Consider the following 17,786-nt stretch of genomic DNA (forward strand, 5'->3'; position numbering starts at 1 on the left):
GTAGTTCCAATGCGACCCCTAGCTTGGGATATTCCATATGACATGAGTGTGGCTTTAAAAAGCCAAAGAAAAAGAAAGAAAGAACGAAAGAAAGAAAGGAAGGAAGGAAGGAAGGAAAGAAATAAAGAAAGATAGAAAGAAAGAAAGATGAAAGAAAGAAAGAAAGATAGAAAGAAAGAAAGAAAGGGAAAGAAAGGAAGAAAGAAAAGAAATTATCAGGGAGGAAGGAGCACTATGGTGATTGGAAATGACTGTGCAGCTATTTTAAGTTAGATAGTCAAGAAGTGACATTCTGAGGAGGTATTGAAGCTGAGATCTGAATAAGAAAAGGCAACCAGCTACAAAAAGATCCAATGCAAAAGTAGTCAAGGCAGGGACAGAGCTGGTGCAAAGCTCTAAGGCAAGAACATTCTGCTGTCCTTGAGGAATTAGAAGACTAATGCACTAGAATTCAGTAAGGGAGTGAGAGAAAGTAAGGGAAGAGACAAAGATGAGGATGTATGGAGGTTCCTGTGTCATCCTAAGAAGTTTGGAAACTGCTGGATGGTTTTAAAAGGAAATTTGATTTGATAAAATAAGCAGTGCTGGGAGAAGATTACAAGGGCAAAAGCATGGAAGTGGGGGGGGGCATAGGTGCAGTATAGTAGTATTGTAGTATTGTACTTTTCCAGGTACAGAGAAGTGGAGGAATTCAGGATATATTTTAAAAAGAAGGGTAACAAAACTTGATTTGGGCAGATCAAGGAAATGGAGGAATTGAGGACACTGGTGATTTGTGGCTGATGTACCTGAGCAGAACTTAGAGCGCTATCATGCATCACAGGAGGCACCTGTTCTCTCACAGATGCACATTTCCAAATTGGAGAGCCTCTCTCACCTCCATCACTCCTCTCTCTTGGGAGGAGGTTGGACTTTCATGATAGTTAAATTTGAAGGAAAAAGCTGAGCAATGAGAGGTCAACCCCCTTCTTTCTGCTTTTCATGTCTGCTTGGCTTCACAAGGCATACATTCGCTCCTCCTCCAGCCTGTGGTTTACGTAGGTTGGCAGGTGGTTGGGAGATGGGCTGAAGCTCAGTCTTGGAGCAAATGTAATCATGGGAATCTTACCATGACTCTGAAGCTAAGTGTGTCTAGCTTTGATCACTAACAAACCTGGCATTTGTCACTCCATCTTTATGACTCAAGGATATCTCTATTAATTGACTTAGATTTAGGATGCTCTGAGGAAATACTGGAAGGGTAGCATATTTAGAGGAATCAGGAAGCAAGAGATCTGCTTGGGACACTTTAGGGTCAAAAGACAGATAACTGGTTATTTCACGAAGAGTCATGCAGATTAGCTTCAAATTTGGGGAAGCAGTCAGAATTAGGGATGTAGACTTCAGAGTCATTGATTGATATACTATAAAATGCATATATGGTTTTCTTGGCAAGTTTTTTGTTAAACAAATAAATATATTCTGTGAATAACAGGAACCAAATCGGATTCTAGCTGCACCCATCAATATCACTGCATTTTTTACAAGATATCAGGCTTCTCAAACCAGGTTGGGTGTCACCATTCCAGTTGACTGAGAAGACTGTGTCTGCTGAGTCATGCTACCCCAGAAGGCCTTCCAAGTGTACTCCTTATACACCAACCATCAGCAATTTCTCCTTGGCTGGCTCAGTGTAAATGATGTGATGCAAATCAAATTCCATTAACAATCCTACACACTTCACCTCTGACTCATCCAAGGTGTATATTGCCATAGTAATTGCAGACACCCATCTCACTGCACAATACAGAAGAAGCTTGGCAGTGGCAGTGATGACCTCACGTGGAGCTGAGGTGGGGATGAGGCTGCAGACAGACGTGCATGTGTGTGTGAGATGTGCTCAGGTACACTGCCAGTGTTCCTAGTTCTCAGTGTTATTCTTGCTTGAAATATATCCATTGTCACTTCAACACCAGAACATAGAAACTTTAACTTTTGAAGTCATTTCAATCAAACATACAATTCTATTATTGTGCATGAATGGACAACATCAAATATGATTGGCATCATCGATAATCAACAGGATAGTTTACAATTTATTTTAATTACAAAACACTTCTTTCTCGTATGGTCAGTAATTCAGCTGTCAATTTCCTAGCTGGTATATCTTAATGATCAATGAAAAGTAATTAACATAACATTTTTTGTTTAAAACATTCATATGTGTTTTCTCTTTCCAAAAAAGTAGGCTTTTTTTCTCAGAGAGTCTTACTGTGGACAAAGACCTCATTATTTATGCTATTTTGGGGGCAATATTTTAAAATTCAATTAAAAGTAATCATTTCAGTTGATTTGAGGGAAAGCACCTACATTTTAAGAATGCTTGGTTTCTTGAAATCAAATCATAGCCTAAAAATTCAGAATTACTACTTTTTTTTCTTTCCTAAAAGATTTTTTTTGTCTTTTTTAGGGCTGCACCTGTGGCATATGGAGGTTCCCAGGCTAGGCGTCTAATCAGAGCTATAGCTGCCAGCCTACACAATGCGGGATACGAGCCATATCTGTGAGTAATGCCAGATCAATGCCAGGGATCAAAACTTTTCAAAAGGATTTTTAAAAAATTATTTAAATCCATCAGTATGTCCAGATTTGGCTAAATTAAATGTTATAAATGTATGAACCTTTGCCAGTGTTTTATCCAGAAACTTTATCTGACCAAAATGCTTTGGATTTAAATGTTAGCAAAATGAATAAAATAGTCCAATAACAGGAACTATTTTATTTTGAAAGTTAGCCATATTAAAAGTGGTATTAAGTTAATACACTGCTGTGCTTACTTGTCTGTTAGATTTAGAATTGATACCAATTCCTTAAGTTGCGGAATAAAGCGAAAGAACAGCGATTCATGTTTTGCTGAAAATTAATTTGATTCTATCTGAAAAGGATGATGAATTCAAACCTCCTGGCATTATCTACAACTGGATAAAATACTGCCTCAAATCTCCTGAATGCTGGACAGGCTTGTAGATATATGGGGTAAAGTCCTGTTCAGACTTGCATTTAAGAGCCTCAATCATTGCACATAGATCAGAATCTGCTGGTTTATCTGAGGTCATACACCTTTCTGACTTCCAATTTATAAGTCAAAAAGTGAATTAACAAGGCTTATTCACATGAAAGCAACTGGCTTGAAATTGAGATCTTGGGACCAATCTGCTGAAACACTCTTATAAAGGGATTTAAGAGAAGAAAGAAACTAACTGTAGAGTACAAAGAATACAACATATTTTCCATGTGATGTGAATTGTTAATAAGTGTCTGGCTTCCAATCACAAGACTCACACTCCTCCAGTGGTTAGGATTTGTCTCCATGCCCTCCTTTCACTGCTGGAGGTTTCCACAGTCCTTCTACCTAAAATGATCTGCATTTTGTTGTTGTTGTCATTCCTGGAACTTGCAAATCAGCATTACTGCCTCCAACCCATTACCCATAGCTTGACCACTGCATGCAATGCTCTCTATGATTCTCTGTGAAATATTACTCTCTTTCAGATCAAGTTCACATAACTTTTCAAAGAAACATCATGATGACTCCATTTTATAGAAAAGAGAGGGTAATAAAGTAAAAGCATAACTTTGCAAGTAAATTGTCTTTCATATTTTTGTCTTTGAAATAATACCATGAACTTGCCCTGAGGGTGCTGTACATGTATGCATAACAAGACAGGTTAAAAAATGCTAAGATGACCTGATCAAGGTAACATTGGCAATTGCATATTCTACCATCTGTCATTGTTAGGGAATGAGGGTTTCCATACAAGTCAATTACTAGCACCTATTTATATAATTGCATTTTGTTCAAAAATATATATAGCAAAATTTTTTAGATTTTCATTAAGTGATCAGTATATTTAAAGATTTTCTATTAGTATCTATTAACCTCAAGCTCCCTTTGGAATGGATTAGCAATGAGACCCTGCTATGTAGCACTGGAAATTATGTCTAGTCACGTATGATAGAGCATGATAATGTGAGAAAAAGAATGTATACATGTATATGTAACTGGGTCACAACGCTGTACAGTAGAAAAAAAAATGTATTGGGGAAATTAAAAAAAAAATACAAAAAAAATTCAATTAGTAAAATCCACTACTTTAAGGATGAAATGCCAAGATTGAACTATTTCTAAAATGAATTTAGTCATTTATTTTATTTTATTTTATTTTATTTTATTTTATTTTATTTTATTTTATTTTAATTTTAATGGCTGCACCCATGGTATATGGAAGTTCCCAGGCTTGGAGTCAAATTGGAGCTGTAGCTGCTGGCCTATGCCACAGCCACAGCAATGTGGGATCCAAGCCATGTCTATGACCTATACCACAGCTCATGGCAATGCCAGATCCTTAATGCACTGAGTGAGGCTGGGGATCGAACCTGCATCCTCATGGACACTAGTCAGATTCGTTACTGCTGAGTCATGATAGGAACTCCAGTCATTTCTTAAACAGAACAAAATTTAATTTATATTGATAATACAGGATCAGTATATTAAATAACACAATTATATTTATGATCCAGGATCAGTGTATTAAATAACAGAATTCTGTTATTATAGAAATAATAATCATAACAACATTCATTGATGTAGCTATTTCAATGATTGCAAAAAACTTTAATCTATGCTATGCTCTATTAACTGACCTTCCAACAGTCCTGTGAAAGAGATGTATGTATATATATGTATGTAACTATATGATATTCACATAATAATATATACAGATATATTACTTCATGGGTGAAGGTTAAACTTAGGGAGTTTAAGTAACCTCAAGTTCACAGCAAGCACACAGCAAAGCCATGTGTTTGAACAGTAAGCTGTGGACAGGTGGATAGAAATTGTCATCACTGCCTGAAGTGGCCCTAGACTGCTATGTACATACTCTTCATCTTTTTGTCTGATGATTCAGCCAGCTATCAACTCTTCCAGTTGCCAGAGAACAGCAACAGTTATTTCTTCCTCCTGCCAGCTGTCATCATCTGTTTCCAGTCTATGAGCTGGAAAATCAGATAATCAAGCTTGCTGAAAATTAGACATAAAACAGATTAAATAGCATCTGAGGGAGAGTTTCTTCTATGGAGTCAAGTTCATGGCTTTGGTGCACAAGTCGCAGACCAACTATGAGAGTATCTCATGAGCTTCCCCAGCAGCTTCTTGATTTGTTTCAAGGTCCTAGAAGGGAAAACCTTAAGCCTGCCTGCTTCTAGGTAGAGCGTGACTATATTTACATTTTGTCCTCAAGTGGGGTATAATAACATGCCAGCAGCCAGGACTTCTTGCCTTCAGAATTACCCCTTCTGCCTGGATTCCTCCTTGTTCTAGTGTTCTAGGATGGGGCCATTAATGGACATGTGGATGACTTCTCAGTGTGTCATTGCCCATGCTGCTCACAGTGTCGTGGCTTGGTCCAGTGCCAGTGCCTGAACAACTTGTCACCATTGAACAAAATAAGTATGGAAATTAAGAGTAAGCATTTAGAGACATTTATAGCAATTTGACATTCATGCAACATTTTTATCATATTTTTTAAAACATTGGTATGCAACAGATTAGAAGTGGTTTATTGCTTTTTTTTTGTTTATTTGTTTTTAATGGTCCCATTCCGTTGTGAATTTGAGAAGCATAAATTTTGGTATGCCCACAACTAGAGTATTAAATAGTAGATAAACAGGTTATGTGAAACCAACACTTGACTTGTCAGCCTGCCAGAATATGAAATGCTAACTTGCCTCCCCTTTTTCCCCAATCTGACCTGACTTGCTCTTCCTGACATACTCTGTTTTGTTCTCTAGCACTAGGAAAATTTTCCCAATCTGCTTTGATGAGATCACTGACTGCCCAAGTTACACAGAAGCTTATATTCTGGAATACAGAAGCAGGGATGTATCACATATAAGCAATTAGCTAAGAATATTAGAAAGAGAAATATAAGGAGTTCCTGTCGTGGCTCAGCGGATAACAAACTCAACTAGGAAACATGAGGTTGTGGGTTACATCCCTGGCCTTGCTCAGTGGGTTAAGGATCTAGCGTTGCCGTGAGCTGTGGTATAGGTTGCAGACATGGCTCAGATCCTGCGTTGCTGTGGCGCTGGCATAGGCCAGTGGCCACAGCTCTGATTTGACCCCTAGCCTGGGAACCTCCATATGCCACCAGTGTGGTCCTGAAAAAGACAAAATACAAAAAAAAAAAAGAAAAGAAAAAAAGAAAAGATAAGAAAGAAATAAAGAGAGAAATTAAAATAGTAATTTGAATATCATACTCACATTTATGGGGCTTTTATGTAATTCAGAAAAGGTTTTTGTCTGGATACTAGTATATTTTGGATATATGTGAAAATGGTTTCAAATAGGGACCTTGTAGATAACTGGGTACCATAAACAAATAAATACTTGGTAAATTATTTTGATGGTGCTAAATATGATGGTCATAAAATTAAAAAAATAAGTGAAACCAAGCATTTCTTTGGTTTATATAAACTGGAAAAGAAAACTATCACAATTGGAGAGGCATATATTGAAGAGACGTTTCTGAGATAGAGATTTTAATTCTACAGATACTTTCTGTGGGCTGTGTCTGGCATTTTTCAGATGCTTAGGATGCATCTGTGATAAGATGGACAACATCCCCTGGCTCTGTGGAGTTCACGCCCCAGCAAGGAAGAGGTGTAGAGAGAAAACAAAAGCCATTAAATAAGTGATTTATATAGTATGTTAGAAGGTAATAAGCTCTGTAGTTAAAAGACAAAAAAAAAGCAGTGTCGCCAGAACCAAGATTTCAGGGCTGGAAGCAGGAAAAACAGGACCATCAGGCAGCTTCTGATATGTGATTTTCAAGCAAAATCAAGCAAAAATTTGAGAAAAAGTTGTGACTAGATAGTAACTTAGAAGAATACCATCTCAATTTAATGGACTAAGTTAACTAAAAGAGACTCACTTCAATGGCTATATTTAGCATAATAGTTTTGACTAAATAGCATAATAATATTTGACTAAATTTATTAGAATGAAAAGGAATCCATGGTCTGCTCTAAAATTTGAGGTTTTAAAACTCAGAAGAGTATGAGTAAGTTGAACACAATAATGGGAGCTTCAGGTGTGCATATGACTGAGGGTGTCAATCACATTTGGTATAATTTTCTCTCCACCCTTTAAGAGAGAAACACCACATTTTTTTCTAATGGAGTCAAGGGAGACCCACGAGTTACAGGCTGTCATCCTGAAGACACATAATTGGATCTTTGCCTCTTTTCTTCTTCTGCTACAGTCTTAAAGGGCAGAAAAACCTGGAAAATAAAACTTTTCCTCCTCAGGCAGTTTTTCTGGGCTAGGTGAGAGGTGGAGAGGCTGAAAAGATGATAAAAGAGAGTGTAAAAAACCAGAGGTTGAGAAAGAAAGCAGGTAGTAGTCAAAGGCTTCCTAGTTTGAGATCCCATTCTTTTGAGGGTCCCCTGGGGATTTGATGAGGCAACACCTGAAACTCCAGAGCTGCTTATAAGCTAACATAGGATCTTATATCCAATCAAGGATGCATTTAGGTTTTGATTTTAAAATTTCAGTCTTATTTGATAGGGGTAAAATTTGGTCTTGGGGTATTTTCTGATGTTTCAAATTAAAAATCAGTGAGGGGAGTTCCCATCGTGGTGCAGCAAAAATGAATCTGACTAGGAACCATGAGGTTGCAGGTTTGATCCCTGGCCTTCCTCAGTGGGTTAAGGATGCGGCGTTGCTGTGAGCTGTGGTGGTATAGGCCGCAGATGTGGCTCTGATCCTGCGTTTCTGTGGCTGTGGTGTAGGCTGGCAGCTGTAGCTCCAATTAGACCCCTAGCCTGGGAGCCTCCATATACCATGGGTGAGGCCCTAAAAAAAAGCAAAGAAAAAAAAAAAGAAAGAAATCATTGAGAAAAACACCAGACTGTACATAAGCATGTGTTTCTTTAAATCTTGCTCCTTATATATCATCTATACATATGAGGTAATTCTGAACAGTAATATTTATAAATGTTTATATAGAATTATTTAATGCATGCTTTTATCTACTAGTCTTACTTTTCATGTGGTATGTGTAAACTGTACCTGGAAGTTGAGACTATGCAAACATATCACATATTGTCACAGAGTTTGGTGTATCTAGCTTCAAAATTTGTCCCTTCAAATGTAATCCTAAAAACTTAAATACATAAAAGTAAAATATCAAAGGTCATACTATATGCACTTGCTTTGTAGATTATTCTTTAAGACAGTACTGTGTTAAGAGTCCACAGTACTCCAACAGGCCTCATATGAAGAACTTATATTTGTAATGTTTATATCAAAATCTAATTTAAATGACCAAAATTTGCCACTAGGTTCATCAAAGAAGGGGGTGGGGGTGATGCTCACACTCCCTGATTTCTCTTTTCAACATTTCAGAACCCTGCTTTATCTCTTTTCTAAGAGAAAATACCCCCAAGATGAGAGCAAGAACATGATTTCTGAATGTTATCCAATTTTCTGTTTGTTTTCAAGCACTGACATTTTCTGGGTGAAGAATTCTATTTTTTAAATAATCCTTAGGGGATTTTGTCATAACCGTGTGGTGTATTTTTCCAGAAAGAAAAGGAATGCAAATCATAGATTAAGATAAAAATTGTAGACAAAAAGTTGGCTATTGTGCCTCAAAGTAAGGCATGAAGAAGTTCAAACAAAAGTGCAGTAATTCCCATTGATATATATTGTCAGTGCCAGATCCCAGCTGTGCGCAGATATCACTCCAGTTTAGTGCACAGCTGTGGCATTATAAAAGGGACTCGATTGCCAATCAGAGCTTGGCTTGAGCGATTCATTGTCCAAGCCATTCCCTAGTAAAGCTTCTGGAACTCTGTGTCCGCTGCAGTGATTGTCTCCATGAACAACCCTGTATTGTACAACTAAAGACATTGCAGCATTTCTCTCTTAGATTTATTTATTGTAAGGAACTCTAGCTTGGAAATACAGTTCAGCAGAGGATTTCCTTTATCGCTTTACAATTCTCTTTTTTGAGGAGACGCGAGGTAGACTATCAGAGAGTCATAAAGTAAGTCTCTTATGTTTACTCAGCAATCAGCAGGTTGATTGATGGCTAATATTCTTGTAACACGATTTGAAAATGGATTCAAAGAACAAAGTCAGAACTACTGACAGAATCACAAAGGACTATAATTGCCATTAATATTGTTTTGCACCTGAAACAAAGTCTCCATTGCCTAGTTAAGTACTCTATGCCACCAATACGGCAGCTCTCCCCAACTACTGTGTCTCTGTGGAACACTGGCCATGTGAGATATTCTCGTTTTCTCTTTGCCACCCCATAAATATCTTTGATCAAATAAGTGTTTGATCCTTCTCTTATAGAATAACAATGCAGCCTGACTTTTTAAAGATTCTGAGAAGTCCTGGAATAAAGAATCATATTTGTGTTTGTTGAATGTAGAACTGTAGAACCCTTCTCCTTAATACTAAACAATAGTCCAATGCTTTATGTAACAGAAATGAGAAAGTTATTTTAGGGATTGTTGATTTAAAACGAATATTTTGTTTTTGTCAAAATTTACCTTTGGTCAAATAATTAAAAAAAAGGACTGATTTTTATAAACTACCATACAGCACCACACTACCAGAAGATTTTGACCTGTACATGGCCTAAATTGTATTGAGCTTGACACATTCTCAGTAAAATTCTGCCTTTCTGGAATTCATATATGTAAATATCTTCTAATTACAAATAATAATATGTATACCTAAAAAGAAGTTATGTAACAAGAGGCAGAATTCCATTAATACATATGAAGATACTACAAGAGATAGTTACTCTAGATATGTTGAATAACAGATGTTATCTTCAAATTTCAAAAATATGTTAAATTTCTGTCCATATCAAATCAGCATCCCTTGTTTTGTACACTAGTTTCCATATGTGACTATAATCCTTAAAGAAAGAGAAGGGGGAGAATTAACAAAACTGCCTCCATAATTTTAATTAAGGTATAAGATCTATTTATAGAATACATTAATTTCACTTGCTCTGTGTCTAGTACTGTTCTAAGCATGTAATATCTATTAACACATTTCTTCCTCATGGATAAACTTAGGAGATATGAAATTTTTTTACCTCCATGTTAAGGCGAAATATAAAGACACAGATAGGTTAAGAATCTTGACCAAGGACACACAGCTAGTAAATAAAGCATAAAGGCACTCATATTCCAGCCACAACTCAAAGCTGTCTAACAGGTTTGCTCTACTTTTAGAGGTTATAAGATGTTTCTACAACTGCCCCTTGACTGGTCAAATAACAAGAATTTGAATTATAATTTTTTTAAAAAGAATAACTCTATCAGAATTAGAATGAGGTTGCCCTAAATAAGGAGTTTTTTTTTTTTTTTTTTTTTTTTTTCATCTCTTGGACTATAGCAATTCTGGAGCTTTAATGAAGTTTACAAAGTCATGGATGTTCTTCCTTTCCTTCTGAAGTCTTTATCTGTAGAAATCAGATTCATAAGAAACGTATTTTCCAAATAAACTTACTTGTTGCTTCCTAGGTTCCTTCAGTCATGTTGATTCAAGTAGATAAAATATAAACCCTGCAAATGATGATATAAATGCTAAGTACATCGATCTCAGAGGTGACTCTTTTACAAATAGCTTCAATTATTTCTTTTCTGAATGCAAGGAGTAGGTACTTTTATTTATGAGATTAGGATCTGCATATCTAAACAAAAGACTGCACAGTTCATCCTCACACGTTACTAAACTAAAATCATGTACTTTCATGGTGCTTAAAGGTCGGTAAATCCTTCAAATTCTCTCCATTTAGAGTATATTCAGAAAATTTAAAGATCAGGTTGCAAGCATGTTCATAATTCAACTTTTCTGAATCAGTATAAATGTGCACACAGGGGAAAACCTTCTGCATTTTGATGAACTAAAAGTCACCACCTACGTGAGACCTAACTAAGTATTATAACACTAATGTCTAAGTAGAGATGATTGGGAGATACAATGATTAGCATACTAAATTCGATATCTTTATAGAACAAATTCTGATTTGCAGATGTTCTATACCTGATGCATTTGCTAACAAAAACAGTCAGTAAACCACATATAATACAAAAGGAAAATTCACTGTATTTTGGTATCCTACTTTAATAATTTTGAAGATTCTGATAAATGTACCTTGGAAAATTGGGCCTCTCAGAATTAGCATTTGAACAGTGAGCTTTTATTTCTAGAAACAAAACTGATGCCCATATGTGCATGTATTTAGGACAATATTATATAATATTGCATTTAGGCCATATTCCAATTATATGCAATGTTCTTTTTATCTATGAGGTTTTTACTGGATATCCTGTGGGTGGGGTGGGGGTGTGTGTATGCATGTGAAGAAGCTTAAAGTTAAGTTGGATTCTGCTCTTCAGATTGGATCAAAGAACCTTAGTATGACAACTGCAATTTTGAAACAATCCCCCAGTGAATAGTTAAAAAGAATATATATTGCTTTTTCCTTTTATTTATGAGAAAAAAATGTTATTTGAGGATTTAAAAACCAATCCAGAAATCCCTTATCCATTATAGAATAAGAAAAATTCCTGAATCCCATTTTTGTTTCCCTACAAGTTTACCAATTTTTGATTATGCTTTCACTGTTTGAAGTAGTCAAGTTTTAAGCCAAAGCCTTTATAATCTGTCTCAGCACAGCAAAGCTATCATCATGCCTTCTGAAAATAATGGCTTCCATGAGCTGGTGATAACAGATCATCCTGAATTAGAAATCCTTTATGTAGTCTCTCTCTCAAAGCAAGCAATGATCTGCAGTGGAATATCTGCCTCTTTATTCCATTCACTGTGCTGCTATTGTCAATTCAACCAAAGTTTTTCCTGAGTACCTACTCTGATAGGCCCTGTTTTCAGGGCAAAGAACAAAAAGATGAAAGCTATTCAGAAAGCACCCACTTTTGTCAAGGTGATGGACATGCAAAAGAATTACACCCACATAACAACCTGCACATGGATGTTTACAACTGCTTTATTCAGAATCACCCAAACCTGGAAGCAACCAGGATGTCCTTCAGTAGGTAAATGGATAAACTCTGGTACATCCTGATCATTGAATGTTATTGGGCACTAAAAAAGAAATTAGCTCTAAAGCCATGAAAAGACCTAAAAGAACTTTAAATAGTTATTACTAAGTGAAAGAAGCCAATCTTAAGAGGCCACTTAGTGTTTAATTGCAACAGTATGACCTTCTGGAAAAGGCAGAACTATGGAGATAGTTAGAAACATAGATGATTGCTAGTGGGAGTAGAAAAGAAGGGATGGAGTATAAGGATATTCAGGGCAGTGAAACTCATCTATCTGATATTATACTGGTGGATACATGTTGTTGTACATTTGTCCAAACACATGGAATACACATCATCAGGAGTGAGATTTAAAGTAAACTGTGGATTCAGGGTGACAATGATACGTGAATGTAGAGTCATCAGTTTCAGCAAATGTATCACTCTGGAGGGGCTTGCTGATAATGGAGGCGTCTAGAGACAGGGGCAAATGGGTATCTCTGTACATTCTGCTCAATTTGGCTGTGAATCTAAACTCCTCTAAAAAGTTATTAAAAACAATTACAGTATAGAGTGGTGCCTCCAATAATAGCAAAGGGTATTGACTTGGAAGCAGCACAGAAATCAGAAAGAATCCTCATGGAAGGAGCAGATATGAAATGGTACATAATATAACCTCTAAGATGGGTTTTGAAGAATGAAGAGAAGTTTTCTTAATACCAAACATATTATTCTTCCTATAATTTAATTTCTTTCTGTGACAATGTTTCTATCCTAGAATGGGAAGAAGAACAGGGTTTGATTTAATAGTTATAGTATCTTTGAATAATAAAATAAAGACTTTTTTTTTTTGTATTTTTAGGGCCGCACCCAAGGCTAGGGGTCTAATTGGAGCCTATGCCAGAGCCACAACAACACCAGATCTGAGCTGCATCTGCAACCTACACCACAGCTCACAGCACCACCATGTCTGTAACCCATTGAACAAGGCCAGGGATCGAACCTGCAACCTCGTGGTTCCTAGTCGTTTCCACTGCACCATGACAGGAACTCCAAAATAAAGACTTTTAACAGTGATGGGATAATGCTAGCCTCATGGTGAAAGTTTCAGTTTCATATTTTCAGGGTAATGTCTGATGAAGTTTTAGGGGTACATCTGCATCCAAACTGTATATGTTAGTGCCCAAAGCACTTGGAGGATCTGGAAGAAATAATGAGAAAGGATGTAAAGTCTGAGAAAAAAAAATGTAAAGAATCTGTGTCATCTGACTTAGGCAAAATTATCACAACTTCATTAAGTGAAATTTGTATTGCCCACAAGAGACCATTCCAGGCTCCTAGGATATGGAGATATAGGGAATAAAGAAATTTCATTTCATCAGAGAGTCTATAATATTGCTAAGGAGAAGCTTACCAAGTGATGATTATGTGATTAAAGACTGCAGCAGAAATGATCCACAAAATTACATGGAAGGACACTAACAAAGAGTTAGCCACATGAAAGAAACTGGGACTTGGAGTTTAAGTGAAGGAAACAGAACCTACAGATGCTGCAATGCAGATGAGACACATTGCAATTTTGAAGACAAATTTCCCAGGAGATATTTCAGGAATGAAATTCATATTTCATTTTAGATCATTATGCCACATTTCATTTGCATGTGTGAGAATTACCTCATCTAAAAAGAACCGTTAGAGGAGTTCCCACTGTGGCACAGTAGGTTAAGGATCCAGCATTGCTGCAGCTGTGGTGTAGATTGAAACACTGGTTGGGATTTGATCCCTGGCTGGGAAACTTCCAAAAGGCTAAGGAGGACAGCTAAAAATGGGGAAAAAAAGAGGGAGAGAGAGAACTGTTAGAGAGTCTATCATAAAACCAATTTATATTGAAGTAGTTATATTCTAGCTGAAATGGTATTTTCTTAGTGCACGACATTATTCATAAAAAAAGTCTTACTGTCTAGTACAGCAAAAGAAGTTTACTGCTACATGCCAAATCCAATCACTTCTTAGATGTTTGGTTGAGGCATTTGGGGTAAGGATCCTAAGGCCTTGTCTAGGCCTGGAGGTAAAGAGTGCCATTTTTGATTAGTGGTGTCTGCCACTCAGCAGGGAAAAAAAAATGTCAAATCTCCACCTATACCCTTAAGAAGCTATTTATTTTGCATTAGGCTAAGATCTGCGGAAACAAAAATCCATGATATCAGTGATGGCTAACATTCATTAAGCACTTAAAATGTGCTTGCCACCACTGAAGGACTTCCTATGGAATATTTCATTTAACCCTCATAGCAATCTTGTGAGGTAGGAATGGAGGCGAGGCTTCCAACCCTGGCAGTGAACTCTAGGGGAAGTGCTCTTGCCAGCTTCACATAGAGCCGCCTAGTCAACCAGCCATGCTACTATGACAGCACAGGCTGTTATGACAGCACGGTGTCAGCTATATCAGTCATGACCGCCAAAGTAGTAGTACACATTCAAATACTATTCAAATAAACAGTCCATAGGCATCATGCAGGCATGATTATTTCTCTTAGCATCTCTACTTTGGAGCCATTTTATTTCTTCAGTCCTCTAAATGGGTTTCATTTTCATGTACACAGACCAAACACAGGAGAGGGAAAAGGGTTTGGTTTGAAAGTCTCACAGACTCAAACCCCAATGCCTGTGATTCTGTCACAATAATTTCTCTGAGCTCCAGCGTCCTTATATCTAAAATGAGAATACATACCATAACATATTTACCTAAGCAAGGTAAAAGGAGGCAACATACTGCAGGGTGTCTGACTTTGAGTTTTTGATAGCCAAAGCATCCACTTAAAGACATCCCACTACTAGCAAAACAACCAGATAAGGAACCAGACTTCCCCTGCCCATAAAGTTTTCCTTCTAGAGAGCACTGGGTAACCTAGAAACTTGATCTGTTGGGTAATCTCACGTTTTCCTTCCCATATCCCCATTCTCATCTTTATGCTTTAGATTCATCAAATAAAGAGTAAAGCTTTGCAACACCAACCCTAATAAAGGCAGAGTAGCAGGTCCACGTTATCTCTCTGTCTCTCTCTCCCTCTCTTTGTGGTCCTTAGACCTGCAGCATGTTCCCCAGAACCCGTGAGTAATAAAATTTGTTCTTCAAAGTTCCCTAATAGTCTGCTGAGGGGCATCTGGCAATCATAATAAGAACCACAAAGTCCAGTCTAGCCGTAGGCTGTGTCCCTGATTGTGGTGGGAGGGATGTCTGCAGAGTTCTGTGTAAAAAGTATTTAGGTCATTCCTAGCCAACAGCATCACCATCAATAGGCTGAGACCAATGCAACATACATACTGAATACCTAGTTCAGTGCCAGACATAGAGCTTATCTTCCAAAAGGTTATTTCCTATTGATTCTTCTTATACCTCATTGAATAAATGAGTTAGGGTACCATCTTAAATGCAAAGTATTTATTTTTAATTATTGGAATATAAAAGAGATTTCATCCGCAGTTCTTAGTTTCCAATGAATAAGGAAGAGTTTCCATGTTCATGGTGCTCCTTTGACATTATATTTTGCAGGAAATGGGCAGTGTGGATGAACAGAGACCAAACAAAAACAAAAAAAGAAAAGAAATAAAGATACTGAATATGAGTCGTATTTTTAGAAGAGGGCCAGGTGAATCCTACATTTTTATAATGTTGCCTTTGAGGTTATGATGTGTTTAAATGTTGTGGCTCTTTCCCATTCCTATATCTAAATCTAGGCTCCTCAAACCAAATTAGTTTATATTTGTGCTGAGAAAAACAATATAATTCATTTAAATATTCCCGAATATTAATTTTTAGTGTAATGTTTAAACCATGTGAAAAATTTTGAAAAAATATACACAAATATAAGCTTATGAGCTTTTTAAAATAATAATAGATGCATTTATTGAGCTATAAGAACTGTTCATGAAAATAAAATATACACAAAAATAAAAAACATGAATTTTTAAAAATAGCTTACTACAAAATTTTCAAGAAGATTTTCTAACTCACATTTTCTCAATCTGATACTTTCCACGCTGACAATGGTGTGTTTATGAAAATTTTATTGTGTATGTATGTGGGGGGGGTAATCATGCTTTATTACAGAGTGCTGATTAGATAGATGGTTAATGGGCCACATAAGTTCAAACTGGCATTGTGTTACCTAATTTTTTTTTAAAAAAAAATCCTTATTAATTGTGGGTGGTAGACGACAAGCCATATGAATATATTCAGATGCAAAGAATCTTCTACTATTTTTTAAATTACATTTGTTTCCTACTAGCTTAACAAAGCTTTCCTAGGACATTTAAAAAAAGACTGTTTTTCCATGTTATGTTTTTGTTTAATGAAATTATGGCTCATTCCTGTGAGTGAAATCGCAAGGATATTATTAAGAGCAGAAGATCATTTTCCTTAAAACCTCTCATACTGAATATGTGTTTGCATTCTGCAAAAACCCTTGATTTATTAAGTAATACAGAGTTTTGGGCAATTCTCTAAAATGTGTTCATTCAAAATCATTTCTATAAAAATACATTGATTAACTGATACAATCCTCCAGTGTAATTTCATTTTAGCAGGCTTCTTGATTACAGAAACTATCTTAAGGTATTAGATTTGTGTTTATGATATTACTCTCTTATCATCATTATAATCATGCACTAATGTTCACTAACTGTTTCTTCATCTGTGTCAAGTGATTAAGAGTGTAAGTGGGTTTGTGTTTAAGGTGGCTTACCAGCTGTGTGATTTGCCATTATTTTACTTTGATCAGAGGAGGATTTTTATACTATTTAGTATCCAATATTTCAAGTAAAAGAAGTACACATTATATATTGTTCAAATTTTCAATTGCTTCATAGCTTTCTTTTTTTTTAAAAAAAGTTTAATACAATTTTTAAAGGTTACTCCTCATTTATGGCTATTATAAAATATTGGCTATAGTTCCCATATTGTACAATACACCCTTGAACCTATCCAAAAGATTTCACCTCTGACTCCTCTACCTTTATTTTGCTCCCCGTTCCCTCCACTCTACATTGGTGAATCTGCATCTTTTTTTTTTATATTCACTAGTTTGTTGTATTTTCTTATATTCCACATGTAAGTGATAATATATTGTATTGGTCTTTCTCTCTCTCACTTGTTTCCCTTAATAAAATGCCCTCCTAAGTCCCTGCAAATGGCAAAGTTCCATTGTAGTATTTCATTATATACACATAACACATCTTTATCCATTTATCTGTTGATGGACACAGTTGCTTCTATATCTTAGCCATTGTAAATGATGCTGCTATGAAAATTGGGGTCCATGTATCTTTTCAAATTAGGATTTTAAAAAAAATATTATTTTTTTTCATTTTTTTATTACTCAAATGAATTTATCACATCTGTAGTTGTATAATGATCATAACAATCTGATTTCACAGGATTTCCATCCCACAGCTCAGGCACATCCCCCCATCCCCCAAAATGTCTCCTCCGGAGGCCATAAGTTTTTCAATGTCTGTGAGTTAGCATCTGTTCTGCAAAGATGTTCTGTCTGACCTTTTCTCAGATTCCACATGTCAGTGAAAGCATTTGATGTTGGTGTCTCATTGTATGGCTGACTTCACTTAGCATGATATTTTCTAGGTCCATCCATGTTGCAAAAAATGCTGGT

The 17,786-nt window shown here is 36.3% G+C and overlaps 1 protein-coding gene across 5 annotated transcripts in view; it reads right to left on the reverse strand.

Annotated features, from left to right (window-relative positions):
- SGCZ (sarcoglycan zeta) overlaps positions 1 to 17,786 on the reverse strand; it is a 1,021,521-nt gene that overhangs the window by 805,516 nt on the left and 198,219 nt on the right. Inside the window, exons 2-3 of one of the 5 annotated variants that reach the window (XM_021077240.1) lie at positions 13,121 to 13,318; positions 10,583 to 10,638 (exon numbers count right to left, since the gene is read on the reverse strand). The gene's annotated coding sequence lies outside the window, so the exon portion shown is untranslated. 5 annotated transcript variants of the gene reach the window in all.

Source organism: Sus scrofa, chromosome 17 (genome assembly GCF_000003025.6).
Source record: "Sus scrofa isolate TJ Tabasco breed Duroc chromosome 17, Sscrofa11.1, whole genome shotgun sequence".
In the NCBI taxonomy this organism is placed as follows: domain Eukaryota; kingdom Metazoa; phylum Chordata; class Mammalia; order Artiodactyla; family Suidae; genus Sus; species Sus scrofa.